At 37.5% G+C, this 16,532-nt stretch overlaps 2 protein-coding genes across 12 annotated transcripts in view; one reads left to right on the top strand and one right to left on the bottom strand.

Moving 5' to 3' along the window:
• SLF1 (SMC5-SMC6 complex localization factor 1) overlaps positions 1-8,917 on the bottom strand; it is a 115,716-nt gene extending 106,799 nt beyond the window's left edge. The window contains exon 1 of one of the 3 annotated variants that reach the window (XM_056820814.1): positions 8,834-8,917. The gene's annotated coding sequence lies outside the window, so the exon portion shown is untranslated. Of the gene's footprint in view, positions 1-5,308; positions 5,426-8,833 lie in introns of those variants that run through there. The other 2 variants (XM_001365334.5, XM_016431568.2) reach the window with 2 other exon arrangements.
• The window catches only part of KIAA0825 (KIAA0825 ortholog), a 554,607-nt gene continuing 543,495 nt past the window's right edge, over positions 5,421-16,532 (top strand). For 8 of the 9 annotated variants that reach the window (XR_008917190.1, XM_007487289.3, XM_007487287.3 and 5 more), the window contains exon 1: positions 5,421-5,553. The gene's annotated coding sequence lies outside the window, so the exon portion shown is untranslated. Of the gene's footprint in view, positions 5,554-5,774; positions 5,825-16,532 lie in introns of all 9 variants that reach the window. The other variant, XM_007487288.3, reaches the window with a different exon arrangement.

Genomic DNA, 16,532 nt, shown 5'->3' with positions numbered 1-16,532 from the left:
TCTAAAGAAGTACTGCATGTGAATGGTTTACACAAATGACACACAACTAAGAATCCCTACAAAATGGTATCCTGGGAATGGAGTCTGCATATGTAGGCCCCAAAACCAAGTATTGGACTTTCAAAGAGTTTAGAATAATTATAGGAAAACAAGAAATGAATAATAGTGAAATTATAAATTCTGAACAGATCTTCCTCAAATCATTTTTTATCCTCTAGCCTCCCTTCCTTTACAAAAACAATTATTCCCAATCAGTTTCAATTTTACAATTTAGTGCAGGAGAGAAAACCCCCCCCAAGATCAATAGTCGATTTTTTTAGCATTTATGTATTTTGGTTTTAGTCTTTGGATGAAAAATAATCAATTTTGTCTACTAGATTTCAAACATCTAAGATGTGAAACCTTAGATATTTGGGATCAGTAATGATTATTTTTAATCTAAGTTTTGGTATTCAAAGCCTTATTTTATCAAAGTTATCCAACAGAGGAAATGTGGTAAAAGAACACAAGACTTGGGTCACAAGAAATCTGAGCCTTCAACACTCTATCTATAGGACCACAGAGAAATCCCTTAACCTCTTAAAACTTCTATATGTAAAATAGCTAGAATAAAGTTAAAAGGTGTACTCACAGGGAAGTTGTAAGGACCAAATTAGATAGTTTTGTGATAACACTTTGAAAATTTTAGAACACTGTATAAATGTCAGTTATTATATAGGCCATGCCAATAATGGCATCTTTAAGAAGTATAGCCAGTTAATTTTAGTTGTTTTATAGTCAAAGCATACACATATGTTAAAATAAAATGAACTTTGCACATAGATGGAATATAACTACTTATGTGGTATGGTCAATTCCAAACCATCTCCTTCACTGGCCTATATGATGGTTGAGTTCAACTATTTCTATGATTCACTAAAGTGAAACCAAGTGTTAACAAATTCACAAGTTAAAATGTAATAAACAGGTAACACAAAAAAATCCCTCCAATTGATTATATTTTTATGTAATTTTGTTAAATAAAACTTGACAGCTAGTTGAACGAGAAAGGGGAAGAGCACAGATAAAATGAGCAGAGTCAGGTGGCTACACTTAAGGGCAATAGTTGTCTGGTAAAGAAGAGAAAGATATACTCAAAAGGTCAGTTAGGAAGACAGAGAAGACAAAAACAGACTACTCATATTTTTTCTCTAAAGCTGATGGCCACCTAAGTGAAAGCACTTTAAAAAGTACAAAGCTCTAAAGAAATGTGTGGCACTGTTATTCCTGTCATCATGAAAATGCTTTATACAGAATTATATATTAGATATGCGCTTTTCAAAGAAACATAAAAGAGATCAAGGTGACCTTAAAAGTTAATTTGTACATTTATATTTGAGAATTCATTTCTTAATGCACATGATTATAGTTAAGACTATTTTGATGTGAAATCTCCTGAGAATGATCTTCATGACTTTCCTTAAGGAAACGGTATATACCAAGCAGTAAATGCAATTGATATAAATGCAAGAAAAGACTTTTATTTCAAAAGGACATTGCTAATAATTACAACCAATTTGACACAGAAATGAATTCAACTCCTAGAATACCACCTTTTTAAAAGTGTTAGCTCCCAGTAGTATTTTAAGCTGATTTTACAAGGTAAAATAAGTGTGGGAAGGGTATAACTTAATTTAGAAACATTAGGGCTTAGCAAAGTTAGGGAATCTTAACCCTCTGTCTGAATTCTGGCCTAACTTAATTTCATTCAGAAAGTTTCCTAGCCTTTGAACTCCTGTCAGTTCTATATCCTGACCCTATAAAGCAGTAGTTCTTGGCAGTCTGGTGAAGCTTCAGAACTCTTCAGAAAAAAAAAAAATTTTTTTAAATGCATAAAGTGCATAGTATTGCAAGGGAAATTAATTATATTGAAATAGTTATAAAAATATTAAAAAACAAATTCATAGACTCCCAAGTTAAAAACTCTAAAGTTATGATAACCACAAACAACTTATCTCTGAGATTCTTCAGTTAGTTTTCAGGTCCTAAGAAGTGTCTTGGAATGACTGAAGGTAAATTTTGGTAGGAGGTAGGAGGACTGCAGAATTCTGGATTTAGAGTCAGAAGAGCTGGGTCCAATTTGGGCAAGAGTCTATAGGCTTCAGTTTTCTCATTTGTAGAATGAGGGGGTTGAATCAGAAAGCCTCAAAGGCTTCTTCCAGCTCTACATCCATTGTCCTATAAACATAGGAAACTAGTAGTGTAGCATCTGGGCTTAAGCATAGATTTTGGCCAGCAGGGGGGTGGAAAGAAGGGCTGACAAATTTATGCTGTTCCCAAGTTGGGAGGGTTCCCATGAGCTGCAGATGTTGGTAAAGAGGTAAAGAGGCAAACAGGTAAAAGGATAAAAGTAGCTTTTGTAGAATAAGGGTTCTTGCAACTTCTGAAACAGATGTGTATAAGTGTTTAACTGAAAACAAAGGGTTTGTAAATACTAAGAAAGCTTTGTGGAGGTCTGGTGAGAAGTTCTCCATTCTTATTTCTTTTTTCTCCAATGTTCAATTTCTCTCTTCTTTCTAGATTTATATTCTCACTTTCTTCTGCTTTTCCTCAAATTTCTAATCTTTTCCCTCCCATTCAATACAAGAGAGTTCTTCTGTCTCCCTAACTAGGCTTTTTCCTACCATGCCATATTAAATTTGCTGTAGGGAGCAATCAAACCCATTAAAATAAATAATGGGTTTTTTGAAACTTTATGTAGACCTTGACTTTTTCCTTATTAGTAATTGTTCTTGGTAATACTCTTATTAATACCAAATAAAGTCTCCCTTAATAGTTTTTTTTAATGAATTAAGAATTCAGCATAAAAATTTGTAAAACACTTAAATTATATTCAGTAGACATTTTTCAAATGACCTTATTTAAATCCAGCTTGCATGAAATGAGATCTATTTGTAAATGGGCCACTATTTGGTTCAACATTGTCAGCACTACTATTATAAAGCCCAGATTTCTAATGTTTTTAATTTGATTACAGTTAATTTCATAAAATAATACAAAGGAATAAAATCCCTCAAAAATTCTTTTTCACATTAAAAGGAAGCTTTATTTCATAATAAATGTGTTGATAATGAAATTATCTTAATTTTAAAAACATCAGGTCTGTCTCACAAAGGGTTTCTCCTTTATCATAAAGAATAAACATTTAGCTGCAACCTGATATCAAAGAAAATAAGCTGAGTTTAATTGATATTACAAAGTTTTATCCTTTTCTATTTGCCAGAGACTTCTTTAGACTAATAACATTTCCTCAAAGACTAAAAGGATGTTAAAATTAATCTGAAAGGAATGGAAGGTAATCCAAAAATATAAGAAAATTTGTATATTTTTGCTAAAAAGCTCAAACCTTGTTAATGATTTACTCTTAAATGATTCTGCTTTATCCTTTCTCCATTTAAAACCCAAAACAAGATCCAAGTTTTTGAAGACCCATGCAAAACCTGACAAAGTATATGAATATCTGGATTTAGAAAACACATCAGCTAAAGTTATTTGTTTATATGTTCTACAAGTATTTATAGTAAGGCTCCAAGAAGTACTAAGAATCTAATGTGAGTCCCCATGCAAGTTATGAAATTTTCTCCTCTCCTGCATGCTATATAATATTCATATCAATATAATACAATAAAATATTCACTAATTTTTTTCTGGGGGTGGGGGGGTTGAAGAGATAAGGGGAGGCTTTTAGAAACTATGTTTTCATTCATGTACTGAACTCCAGGTGTGAATATTACTACCCCTAATTATGCAGATAGGCAATTAGCTTGGGGAAACTAGATAGCTAGGTGGATGGACCACTGGGTCACATGAGAAAGCTCAATTTTGTGAGTTCAAATTTGGCCTCAGATATTTACTAGTGTGACCCTGGGTTAACGTCTATTTGCCTCAGTTTTCTCATCTGTAAAATGAGCTGGAGAAAGAAATGACAAACCATTCCAGTATCTTTGTCAAAAAAAAAAAAATCCCAAATGGGTATCATTATGAGTAATTTATAAAGTTGCCAGACATTCAGAGTTGGTAGATCCTTCTTGACTCCAAAGTCAAGGACAGCTATATAGCTATCCAGGATAGCACAACTGTTTCCAACTCCAACAAAATGTGCCTGAACCAGGTACCCCATGGTGCCCACCCCCCTTTCTTGCATCTTTTTATATGTAGTCTTCCTCCATTAGAGCGTAAGCTCAAGAGGAGGGAATGTGTTTCTTTTTATTAACGGTATCCCTACAGCTCATAGTAGTTGCTTAACAAATGTTTATTAGATTGGATACAACCAATACTACTACTAACTTTTCCTAAACGTGGCATTGATTCCTCCCAAATACATGCATCTTTGAAAAACAAGAGTCAAATTCATTATTAAATAAAAACAATGCAATGAAGCACCTAGGTGATATACTGCTTAGCTGTCTTGTAAAAGCTCTTGGCTTTTCTTTCTTTCTTTTTCTTTTTTTTAAAAGAAGAACGTAAAATTTTATTTTATAGGATAACCATTCATCCATAAGGGAACTTACTGCTTCCAAAGCTAATTTCCAATAGATCTGATTGCCGGACACTACATTAAGATGAAGTAAAAACACTAAACTTGTGCCAACATGGGAACACAAATCTTTGCGGAGTAAAAGACCGCATGACGAAATCTGATCCAAGCCCTTCAGTCTTCAGGCAGGTAAGTTGCCTGTGATGCCGGCGATGGACCAACATACAAGTCTCTGCCTAAGCAGGAACTCTGGATAGCTGTACCCCCTGCACCCCAACAACATAGTATTGCACGATGGGTACGGAGAGGGTATCCCTGCGGACTGCGAGTTCGTACTTTTTTCTCCAGGGAGAGGAATACATGGCGCTGGAAATAGTAGTCTCAGCACCTGGAAGATGGGCAGCCTTCAAAGAGAGGTGAGTTTTAACCTGACGAAGAAGCCTTCTTTCAGGCCGGAAGGTCCTGGGAGGAAGCCCAGAAAACACTACAAGGACCAAAAAGCTGTGCCAGTGTAAGGGGAGGGGCGGCCGCAGCAACAGAGTACCCTGAAGCTTCTATCGGAAATATCCACACCAGGAGCAGAGGGGCAGGAAAGTAGGCGGGACTAAAAGCTGGGTGCTACCAAAGCAGGGCGAGCGCTGGGGGAGGTATGTAAATATAGGAACTACCATCCCGGTGAAAGAGGAGGAAAAACTCTTTCATTATAGCTAAAGAGGGGGTCGCCAAACCTCCAGGTGGCGTAAACACCCCTCAAAGACACAAAGTAGATACTTTCCAGGAGAAGCCCGTTACCTTTTCCGGTCAGGCTATCCAGGCAGAGCTTTCAGAGCGACACTTCGGAAGAGGGCAACAGGAACAGATAAGCGGCGCCAGCTGGTCCACTAGTTTTGGAATTCTCGGAAAGGATTTCCCGCCGGTTGGGCATGACCCAGGAAATGGTTGTGGAGACTTCCGGGTGGTTGTCAGTGACGCTCCCGCGTAGTCGCTAAGGAGGAGATAGCCGCTCCTGGACCCCGGGGCTGGGGAGGGTCAGGAGGGTAAGTGATGGGCGCTTACTTTCGCTTTCCCTAGCAGTCCTCTCTCGGGCTTGATTCTTTTGGAGCAGATTGGACTGCAAGACTAGGGCACGTATTCGTATCCATGTTGGAGACCCCGAGTTAGCGAGCGTTAATTAGGCGCCTCCTATGTGCCAGGCACTGTGCTAAAATGCTCATTCCTCGCTATGTTGTAAGGATCTTCCCTTTCTCTCTTTCACCAGGTTGGTCGGAAGTTGCCACAATTCTATGCCTCCTCCCTACCCTCGGCCAGGTATTGATCCTTGTGGAGTCTGTAGGTCTGGCCCCCAACCCCGCACCCCCCCTTGTAACTTCCCTTTTTCTCTTCCCCGACTTTGTGTCCACAAAAGCGCAACTAGGACCCCTTTCTCCCCATCCCCCATTTCTTATCTTCGATATCCTGCTCTCTGGTTTTGCAGATAGCTAGACTCAGCGGATCCCATGGTCCTCTGGAGTCTCTGCATCTCCACTCCAGATGGCTCAGTGGAGATGTCCTCGCCTACCAAAAGCAGTGATACCCTGTATGGTTGGGTGCTAACGGGGACAGTTAGGGGTGCTGGCTAATGTCGGCATGTACTTTGAGGCTACCTGAGCAATAGGTTGTTGGGGTCCGTATTAGTTTTGAAGGCCCCTGGTGTCCTGGGTATACTTTCAGATCTTTATAAAGAAATGACCTTTATTCTTCAGGGAGCATCCTAATAAAGCAAGGGAACCTGTAGTATTTTTTTTTTGTATTTGTATATGTGTGTGTGTTTTAAATGGGAATCTTAACATTTGGAAACCAGGAGAGCAGAGGTTGGTTATACTTCTGAAAAACATTTTCACTGTACTACAGCCTTTAGAGAGGAAGTGAGATCTGAGGGAAGTTGTGGATGAAGATTTAGAAAGCAAGGGTGATTATAAGGCAAAAGTGCTTGATTTATTTGGAAATCCTCTATCTTATAAATCAATGGACTGTGGTAGTTATTTTCAGTAACTCACTTTATTCATAAAAGTAACACTCTTTTGGCTCCCTCCATAAAGGAGACTGAACAAATTCCCATATGCACAGGCATAGTGATGGATTGTCTGACATCAACCTATTTATGTAGAGAAATTCCTAAGATTGGCTTCAGTGAAGGATGATGAACTTTTCAGTTACAAGAATATTCCAAGAGAAATGTGTGTCTGGGAAATAGGAAGGAAATCACAGATCTGTGAAGTATGAGTAAAAGTATAGAGTGGTAGAAAAACCTTGTTTTGGAGTCAGGGTACTTGAGTTTAAATCCCAGCTATGTACTGATTATCAACAAGTAATTTTGTTTCTCTGGTTCATTTTCCACATCTACAAAAGAAAAGTATTGGACTTGATGTCCTCAGAGTTTCCTTCCAGCTCTACTTCAATAATCCTTTGGCATACACTACTAACAATTAGACAGAGGTCCTATTGCCCATTCATCAGCTGTAGCATGGCATAAAAGACAACTAACCTAAGAGTCACCTTGATTCTAGACTTAATTTTAATACAGATTAGCTGTGTGATATCAACAAATCATTTCAGCTCACTGTGTTCCAAGTTCCTCATCTGCAAAAAAGAGCAGTTTATATAGATACTCTAAATCCCCTTCAAGTTCTCAAATTATGAGACTGTATTGATGTGATGGTAATCACATTAATCTTAAAGTCTCCAAAGATAAGAAGTTTTTATCTTATTGTTATTGATGTTTTTTGTTTTTACATTGTTGATTTCTGAATTTAGATATTGAATATATATATACATATGTATGTAAAGTATCCTTTCTCTTATATATAAATAATATCACTTCTCCCCAACAAAGGCATCAAGCATTAGGAACTAGTCCAGAGTCAAGATCTAGATTCAAGTCCTGTCTGTAATGATTACTTACTTTGGGTGACCCTGGGATATTTGGGGCTATGCCTAAATTTAGTTTAGCCCACGAGTTTGAGGTTCATTGTTATTATTATTTTTAATAATGGACAAGCATTTATGAACCATTAAGTCAAATTTAAAACTATTAATTGAAAATTAAAAATGTGTATATGTAATTTCAAAATTTGAAAGCATTTAAGATACAGCTTTGCTGCATCAGTCTTCAAATCTGAAACTCAAAGGGAATGCTACCTACAAGCAGTTAGACCTTAGGAAAAGAATTCTGACAACCTTCAACATTCCTAGGCTAAATCCTTTTATAGTTGTAGTTACCAGTTATGTAAAGCATCTAGCAAGACTGAGCTAAGGGACTACATAGCTACCACAGCTCCAGGAGCTTGTCCAAGTGCCTGCTCCTCTGGACAAGTCACTTAAATTGTAGGTGCCTCAGGGAAGTTGTATTTGACTTTAACCTTGGTAGAATCACAGTCTTAGACTTAGTCAAATTGAGTTTGAACTCCACTGATTTTGGTCTCTCATAAGATAATCTTTTCCAACCTTTGTGTGATTACTCATTTTTCTAATTCTCATACTCAAATGGAGCTGCTTGTGTCAATCAGTTAACAAGAATTTATTAATTACCAGCTACGTGCTAGATAGACATTGATAGGCTACTAAAGTACAAAGAAAAAGATGTAACAGTCCCTGTGCTCAAGAAAATATAGCCTTGTGGAGACAACATACATAAATAGTAGATTATACAAAATAATTTTAGCAGACGCAGCAACAGCTGTATTATCAGGAAAAGTCTCACTTGGGTAGTAGAATATGAGTGGAGCTTTGAAGGGAACTAAGATTTTTAAAAGGCAGATATGAGGAGGCATAGCATTCCAGCTGGAATGACTGTTAGATTCACACATTACCTCCTCCCTTGTCTGCCAGGACCACTTTCATCTCCTTTGCCTTTGTAATATTTATTGGGAAGGGAAATAGGGAATTGGAAAACAGGGGGATAAATGGGGAATAATGGGAGGTTTGTATATGGGTAAGGAGGAGTTAAAGGGAGAGAGGGAATATTGCTTGGTGAGGCAAGGGAGGGAGATGCCCCCTGCTGAGAGGAAACAGCAGGGGTCCAATAAGGACGGTTTGTCTTTGAATGACTGAAACTGAAGTTCAACTCCCTCTATGACCAGAAAAGATAGTCCACTTATCTGACTGCGAATTCAAATAACAAAAAGTTTAATAACTAGTTGGGATTGGAGTTTTTCTCAGCTTCAGACCTGAGGCCAGGCCCCAGAGGCTGGCGGAGAGTTTGTCCCACTCCCTACTACTCTCGTTGTTCTAATTCAGAATCTTAGCAGTACACAGAAAGCAAACAAGAACAATTCTAACCTTTAGAAGCCTGTGTCTTTGGGCTGAACCAAGAAGAGCATGCCACTCCAAACTGGGCTGAACAAGCTCCACTCTCCTCCAACCCCAGGACGCAAGCCCTCTCCCGGCAGGAAGGAAGTGCTAGTCCCAAGACCCAACTGCCACTCCCAGTTGGCCCTCCCCCCCACAAACTGTTAAGTCTAGTTTCCTTTCCACACCTTTGTCATTCTTTAGAGAGTTCAAAAGGATGGAAAGGACAAAAATGATTGAAGAATTGGTGAAATAATCTATAGATTCCAACCAACATTTGAAAAAGAATTCTCATTATGACATAACCAACAAGTTGTCAAACAACTTTTGCTTGAAGAACTTTATTGAAGATGATTTACTATCTTTGAAGGCAGCCCATTCCATTTCTAATAATTGTTTTTTTTTCTTGACATGAAGCCTATAATTTACTTCTATTTATTGCTCCTGATTCTGGCTTATGGGCCATATCAGAACAAGGCTGAACCTTTTACTACATCATAGTTTTTTAGTGATCCTGTTCTTTACTCTTCTTTTCTGACATGTCCAGTTTCGTGAGTTGACTATTAAATAAATGAGGCCCTTTACCACCTTCTTTTGGGAACTCTAGTGTCATTCTTAAATAGTGGTGCTCAAAAATAAACACAGTACTCCAGATGTTGTCTAACCACATTAGAGAATGGCAGAACTATCACCTTCTTTTTCCCAGAAACCTAGTCTTGCTTAATGAAACCAAAGTTGGGTTTTTTTGTTTATCTGTTTCATAGTAACAGTTGGTATCTAATTAAATTGTCCAGTGAAACTCTTAAATATTTTTACTTTTTAAACTCTACTTCTTTATTGATTTCCTATCTCCATATCAGCTTTTCTAAACATTCTTAAAAAATATTTTCCCCAATTAAATGTAAAAATAAATTTTTAATATTAATTTTTTTAATTTTTGAGTTCCAAATTCTCTTTCTTTTTCCTACCCTCCTCTTACACTCTCCTACTTTTCCCTTCTCCTTGATATGGTATGCAATCTAATGTAGATTTTGCATGTACAATCATATAAAACATTTTTCTATATTAGTCAATTTGTGGAAAAGATTTTAAACAAAAAAGAAGAAAGTTAAACATTGTACATTTTGATCTGTATTCAGATTCCATCAGTTCTTTGAAGGAAGATGGCTTTTTCCATCATAAATTTCTGAGATTGTCTTGGATTGCAGAGGATAACTAGGTCATTCATTTCATCAAAAACTATTACTCTTACTGCATACGTTTTTTTGGTTCTGTTCACTTCACTTTGCATCACTTCTCTAGGTTTTTCTGAAATTTGATATTTTTTAGATGTACTATCTAGCCTTGCTCATCTTCTTGTACTTCTGAAATTGATACCTTTGCACTGTGTAAGATTTATATTTTCTCCATAAAATTAAGTCTTTTAAGATTAATAGTGAGGCAATTTGTTCTAATAGCTTAAAGAGTTAGCTTTTGACTCAGGAAGAAATGTGTTCTAGTCTGATTTTTGACATTAATTTCCCTTTTGGGGAGCATGAAATTCAGTAGGTAGTTTTGGGGTTGTGGCACAAATCTGAAGTGATAAAACTCCCTTTATGTTGACAGTGATACTAGATATTAGAAGCATGGCCCTGGACTCATTGCTGTTGCTAAAGAAGATTTCTGAGTTTCATTATGACTTGACATTTCATCTGCTTATGTTCCTTTCTTAAAAATTAAAATTATATTTAATAATATTATTAAAACAAAAATAATAAAATATTTTAAATATTCATTTTACCCAAGAAAATTTTTAATTGCATATTTGATTTAAGATGTTAAAATATTACAATTCTTTACTGTTATCTCCCTTTATTTCTCTAATACAGAAATATACTACATATGGAAATGCATTCAACAAAATAGATTAATCAGCAGCTTTAGTTTATCTTCACCCAAACTAAACTGTGACTTTATGAAAAAGCTAAGGAATAATGTAATTGCCTGTCAAAGCAACCCAGATTCTAACTCAATTTATGAGAGTGGTATAGTGGGAAGATTATTGGATTAAGGGCCAAAAGCCCACATTTGAATGTGACCACCACTCCTGTGACTTGGACTAATCACATAAATTCTTTTTTTTCCCCTTTTAAACATTATTTTATTTGGTCATTTTCAAACATTATTCATTGGGGGAAAAAAAAGATCATTTTCTTTTCCTCCCCCCTCCTCCCATCCCTCTCATAGCTGACATGCAATTCTACATGTGTCCTTGATTCGAACCCATTTCCATGTTTTTGGTATTTGCATTAGGGTGTTCATTTAGAGTCTGTCCTCAATCATATCCCCTCAACCCCTGTAGTCAAGCAGTTGCTTTTCCTTGGTGTTTTTATTCCCACAGTTTGTCCTCTGCTTGTGGATAGTGTTTTTTCTCCATGATCCCTGCAGATTGTTCAGGGACATTGCATTGACACTAATGGAGAAGTCCATTATGTTCGATTGAACCACAGTGTATTTTTGTACAGTCTCTGTGTACAATGTTTTCCTGGTTCTGCTCCTTTCGCTCTGCATCACTTCCTGGAGGTTGTTCCAGTCTCCATGGAATTCCTCCACTTTATTATTCCTTTTAGCATAATAGTATTCCATCACCAACATATACCACAATTTGTTCAGCTATTCCCCAATTGAAGGGCACCCCCTCATTTTCCAATTTTTGGCCACCACAAAGAGCGCAGCTATGAATATTCTTGTACAAGTCTTTTTTCCTTATTATCTCTTTGGGGTACAAACCCAGCAGTGCTATGGCTGGATCAAAGGGCAAACAGGCTTTCATCGCCCTTTGGGCATAGTTCCAAATTGCCCTCCAGAATGGTTGGGTCAATTCATAACTCCACCAGCAATAAATTAATGTCCCCACGTTGCCACATCCCCTCCAACATTCATTACTTTCCTTTGCTGTCATGTTAGCCAATCTGCTAGGTGTGAGGTGATACCTCAGAGTTGCTTTGATTTGTATCTCTCTGATTATCAGAGATTTAGAACACTTTTTCATGTGCTTATTAATAGTTTTGATTTCATTGGCTGAAAACTGCCTGTTCCTGTCCCTCGTCCATTTATCAATTGGAGAATGGCTTGATTTTTTGTACAATTTCTTTAGCTCTTTATAAATTTGAGTAATGAGACCTTTGTCAGAGGTTTTTGTTATGAAGATTGTTTCCCAATTTGTTGCTTCCTTTCTAATTTTGGTTACATTGGTTTTGTTTGTACAAAACCTTTTTAATTTGATGTAGTCAAAATAATTTATTTTGCATTTTGTGACTCTTTCTAAGTCTTGCTTGGTATTAAAGTCTTTCCCTTCCCAAAGGTCTGACATGTATATTATTCTGTGTTCACCTCATTTACTTATAGTTTCCTTCTTTATATTCAGGTCATTCACCCATTCTGAGTTTATCTTGGTGTAGGGTATGAGGTGTTGATCCAGACCTAATCTCTCCCACACTGTCTTCCAGTTTTCCCAGCAGTTTTTGTTAAATACTGGATTTTTGTCCCCAAAACTGGGATCTTTGGGTTTGTCATAGACTGTCTTGCTGAGGTCATTTACCACAAGTCTATTCCACTGATCCCCCTTTCTGTCTGTTAGCCAGTACCAAATTGTTTTGATGACCACTACTTTATAGTATAGTTTGAAATCTGGGACTGTAAGGCCCCCTTCCTTTAGATTTTTTTTCATTATTTCCCTGGATATCCTTGACCCTTTGTACTTCCAAATGAACTTTGTTATGTTTTTTTCTAATTCAGTAAAAAAATTTTTTGGAAGTTCAATGGGTATGGCACTAAATAGATCAGTTTGGGTAGGATGTTCATTGTTATTATATTGGCTTGTCCTACCCATGAGCAGTAAATGTTTTTCCAATTGCTCCCCTAATTCTGACCTTTCTTCTTTAGCTATAACATTTTAAGCCAGTGATTTACTTTAAATCAGTCCCCCTAATCCCCTCCCTTGATATGTTTCCCTTTCTAGCCCTTCCCTTTTTTTCCCTTCCCCTACCCCCTCTCCTTCCCTCTCTTTTTGTGTCCCCCCCCCCTTGGTTTTCCCTTCTCCCTTACCCTGTTGGATAAGATAAAATCCAAGATCCCAATGGATCTATATGCTCTTTCCTCTCAGAGTTGATTTCACTGAGAGTAAGGTTTGAGTAAAAACTCTCTTCTTCTCCTTCTTATAGGAGAATTCTTCCCCTCCCCTTCCCATGTGTATCTTTGTGTGAGAAAGATTATTTTATTTAGTTTTTTTTTCTATTTCTTGGAGTATATCTTAGTACCATCAACAATTCCCTCCTCCCTTTTTCTTTCTACCCCCCTTTCTCCATATCGTCTTGATGCCCCAAACTTTCCCTATGCATGATTCTTCTTACTACTCTAATGATGCATACAATTTTTGAGAGTTACACATTACATTTTCCCAACATATTAATATATATATATAATTTGATATAAATGTAGTCCTTATAGAAGAGAGTTTGAATAAAAGAAAAAGATAACATTTTTCTCCTTTACCCTTTTTTTCATATTTACCTGTTCATGTTTCTCTTGCTCTTTGTGTTTGGATGTCAAACTTTCCACAGAGCTCTGGTCTTTTCTTTACAAACACTTGGAAATCTTGTATTTTGTTGAATGCCCATACTTTCCCCTGGAAGTATATAGTCAGTTTTGATGGATAGCTGATTCTTGGTTGAAGACCCAGCTCTCTTGCTTTTCTGAATATCATGTTCCATGCCTTATGGTCGTTCAGAGTGGATATTGCTAGGTCCAGTGTGACCCTGATTGGTGTTCCTTTATATCTAAATTGTCTTTTTCTGGCTTCTTGTAACATTTTTTCTTTTGCTTGGAAGCTTTGGAATTTGGCAGTTACATTCCTGGGAGTTGTCTTTTGGGAATTTAGTGTAGAGGGTGTTCTGTGAATTCTTTCAGTGCATATTTTGTCCCCTTGTTCTAGAATCTCTGGGCAGTTTTTTTTTATGATATCATGTATTATGATATTAAGATTACTGTTTATTTCTGGCTTTTCTGGTAGACCAATGATTCCCAGATTGTCTCTCCTTCCTCTGTTTTCTAGGTCTCTCACCTTGTCAGTGAGATATTTTATCTTATCTTTTAATTCTTTAATCTTTTGACTTTGCTTCATTAATTCTTGCTCTTTTCAAGATCATTGTCTTCCAGTTGCCTGATTCTGACCTTTAAAGACTGGTTTTCCTTTTTAGTTTGGTCTGACCTGTTTTTTGAGATTTCGAGCTGTTTCTGCACTTGCATATTTTGGTCCCTCAGATTGCTGAGTTCCTTTTGCATCATTTCCCATTTTTCCTTCCAGAAGGCTTCTATCTTTTTGATAATTTCCAATTTAAATTCTTTAAGAACTCGTGGAGAATTTACATTTCTTATGGAAGGTTTTGGAGCATTTGTTTTTGTTTCCTCTTCTATCTCCTCTGTATTTTGCATTTTTTCTCCATAAAATGTGTCCAAAGTCACCTCCTTCTTCTTGCTTTTCTTGGTGTTTGGAGGCTGTTGCACCTCTGCACTGTTTGCCATCTCTATGGTTTTTACTCCCTTTTCCAGTCAGAAATCTGAGTGAGGAGGGCTGGCTCTCAGTGTATTCTTCTGATGATCCGAGGCTTTAAACCTAGGAAATTGTCTGTTCTCCGCAGCTGTGCTGTCTTCCCGAGGAGGCCCAGGGTCTGCCCTCCCCTGCCTGCCTGCTTTTTGGTTGTTACTGCTCTCAGTTCTCTCCAGCTGCTTCTCCACTGCCTTACTTCCACACTCTGAGCGTGGCACAGCACTGTTCACAAGGTACCCCAGTGCCTTTGTCTGCCCTGAGGTTTCTGTCCTTTTGGGAGGCCCTGCACTCTAGGGGGGGAGGGGTCCTGGCCTCCCTGAGCTCTGAGGGCTCCTGATGGGATTAAGTTCAACTGGGTTGGTCTGGATGTGCCCCAAGCAAAAACCTCTGGTGAGACTCCAATGGAAGGACCCAGCCAAGGGGCTACAGGCTCCCCACCACTCCCCCCTGTCTTTCTCTGGCTGCTTCCCTTCTTTCAGTGTTGGATGCCCAGAGCCTGGCCCAGGTTGCTTTCAAGGTGCTCCCTTCAGAACAGCACCTTTATGGGCCCTGAGGTTTCTGCTGCTGCTGGGGGCTCTGCACTCTGGTTGGGGGGAAGTGGTCCTGGGACTTTCCTTCTGCCTTCCCCTTAAACCCAAGTGTTCTAGGATTCTGGCTTTTGGGGGACATACCTTTTGATTTGAGTCCAGAAGGAGGGTTCCCTGGCTCTGTCCTGTTGTTAAGTTTGAATTCCAGTCCCCTAGGAGCATTCAGTTTGTGTAGCATTCAGTAAGGAAGGGTTTTCAGAGGTCTGAACTTTTGCTGCTTCTAAGCCGCTATCTTGATCGTAAGAGCCGTCACATAAATTCTTTGAGCTTTTGCTCCCTTATCTTTAAAATGAAAGGCTAATGGCCCTTGCACTCTAGGTAAGAATATCCTTTTAGTGCCAATAGGCAAATGGGTTTTATACTTATGATTCTACCTCATAGAGTTAATGATGTAAAATATACTACAGTCATAGTCATTGTTCTCACTTTTGTGTTCCCAGGTATAATGTAATGAAGATTAAATTTGTCATCAGTGGATCACCACTTTTAATTTATTTTTAAAAAATTTTATTTGTTTTCATCAACCAAAATCTGCCTTTTCACCCTCCTACCCTAACATCTTTCTTTCTTAATTGAGAACACAAGAAAAACAAAATCTATTACAAGCATGTATGGTCAATCAAAACAAATATCCACATTGGTCATGTGCAAAAAAATAAGTACAACATTCTGTATTCTAAAGCTTTCTGTTAAGAGGTGGGTAGCATGTTTCAGCATTAGTCCTTTGGAATTGTGATTGGTCATATATGTACTGATAAGAGTTAAGCACAATAGCCTTCCTTCACATTTATATGCCATAACATGTTCATCCATTTCTCAATTTTTGGACATCTAAGATTCTCATCTTTTGCCACCACAAAAAAATAGTATAAACAATTCTGTACATCCTTAAAGTCTGTTTTGCTTAGAACAAATCCCTCCCTTAATTATTCCTGTCTCTACCCCCTATTCTCTCTTTTCCCTTCAACTTCTCTGTCATTGAATGAAAAGTATTTCTATTTCTAGTTATCTTCTGTTTCTTTTTTTTTTAGTTCAGTTAAGATGAGATGCAATTCAAATGTTAACTTCTTCCTGTTCCCATCTTATTTGTTTAGATGTCTGCTTGTGTAGACCAATATTCCATTTTCTTCTCCCTGTCACCCTACCTGTCATCTTCCTTTCTCTTTTCATTCTTTTCTTAATATCATGAAGCCATACTTGAACCACTCCCAGGCTTTGTCTAATTGGGCTCCTTCTAAGAACCCAGGATTTCTGAGGTGGACTCATGTAATATCTCCCCACATTTGAATGTAAGCAGCTTTTTTTTTATCATTGTTCCTTCATATTTACATTTCTTATGTTTCTCTTCATAGTTTCTATATAACTCTGGCTTTTTCATCAGTAATCATTGAAAGTTCTCTATTTCATTCAGGTGTAGCATTAGACATATTTTTGTTGGATATGTTATTCTTGGCTGTGTAAAGGTTAAATTAGGCATTTGACAAAATAAGAGAGTAGCTTTTAATAACTTAAGTTT

The sequence above is a fragment of the Monodelphis domestica genome, chromosome 3 (genome assembly GCF_027887165.1).
Source record: "Monodelphis domestica isolate mMonDom1 chromosome 3, mMonDom1.pri, whole genome shotgun sequence".
In the NCBI taxonomy this organism is placed as follows: Eukaryota; Metazoa; Chordata; class Mammalia; order Didelphimorphia; family Didelphidae; genus Monodelphis; species Monodelphis domestica.
Note: the sequence above shows the minus strand (reverse complement) of the source record. Positions and strands in the feature narration are given on the sequence as shown.